Genomic DNA, 711 nt, shown 5'->3' on the forward strand with positions numbered 1-711 from the left:
CGCCGCAGCCCGCGCCGTGTCCGCGGCGGAGCCGACCTGGTGAGTGGCCGCGTGGGACCCGGTGACCCCCGCTCCTCCTGCGCCCCGCAACCTCCACGCGCGCCCATCATCGCCCTGGCACTAGCCCCGCGCCCCGCTCTCGGGCGCATCGCTTGTCGCCAGGCCCCCTGCGCTTTCCCCGGAAACTTTAGGGACCACTACCCACGCCGGGGGGCCCCTCTCCCCCTCCGCTGGGGTGCCGAGGAGCCGGGAGCTGGGAGGGAATCTCTCTGGAGGGAGCGGGAACTCCTGGCGGGATGCGTCCCCCTCCGTGGGGAGAAGAATGGGACACTGGCTGGGTCTGAGGATGTTGGGGACAGAGGGCTTCTCTGCGCCCTCCTGTCGTCCCCCCAGTCGGGGCTGGTCCAGTCTGCTGAGTGCGATACTGCCAGAAAGGTGAAGGGGCGTTTGGGGTGCACACCAGCACCTCCTCCATCCCTGGTACTGGGGAATGCCAGCGCAGCTGGAGGGCTTTGGGGGTGTAGGGCTGAGCCCTTGCTGGGTGGGCCTGTGTCCAATCAGCACCAAGGATGGGGGGAGGGCGGCTTTACATTCCCGGAGCCTGGACCTGGGCAGCCCCTGGGCCTCTGGGGCCTGACTTGGGAGGCCACTGTGTCCATTCAACAAGTTGGGGGAGGGGTGCAGCGCCCTGCGCTCCCCCCCCCCCCCCCC

This window comes from Condylura cristata, unplaced genomic scaffold, assembly GCF_000260355.1.
Source record: "Condylura cristata isolate star-nosed mole 26May11 unplaced genomic scaffold, ConCri1.0 scaffold00025, whole genome shotgun sequence".
NCBI classification, from domain to species: Eukaryota; Metazoa; Chordata; class Mammalia; order Eulipotyphla; family Talpidae; genus Condylura; species Condylura cristata.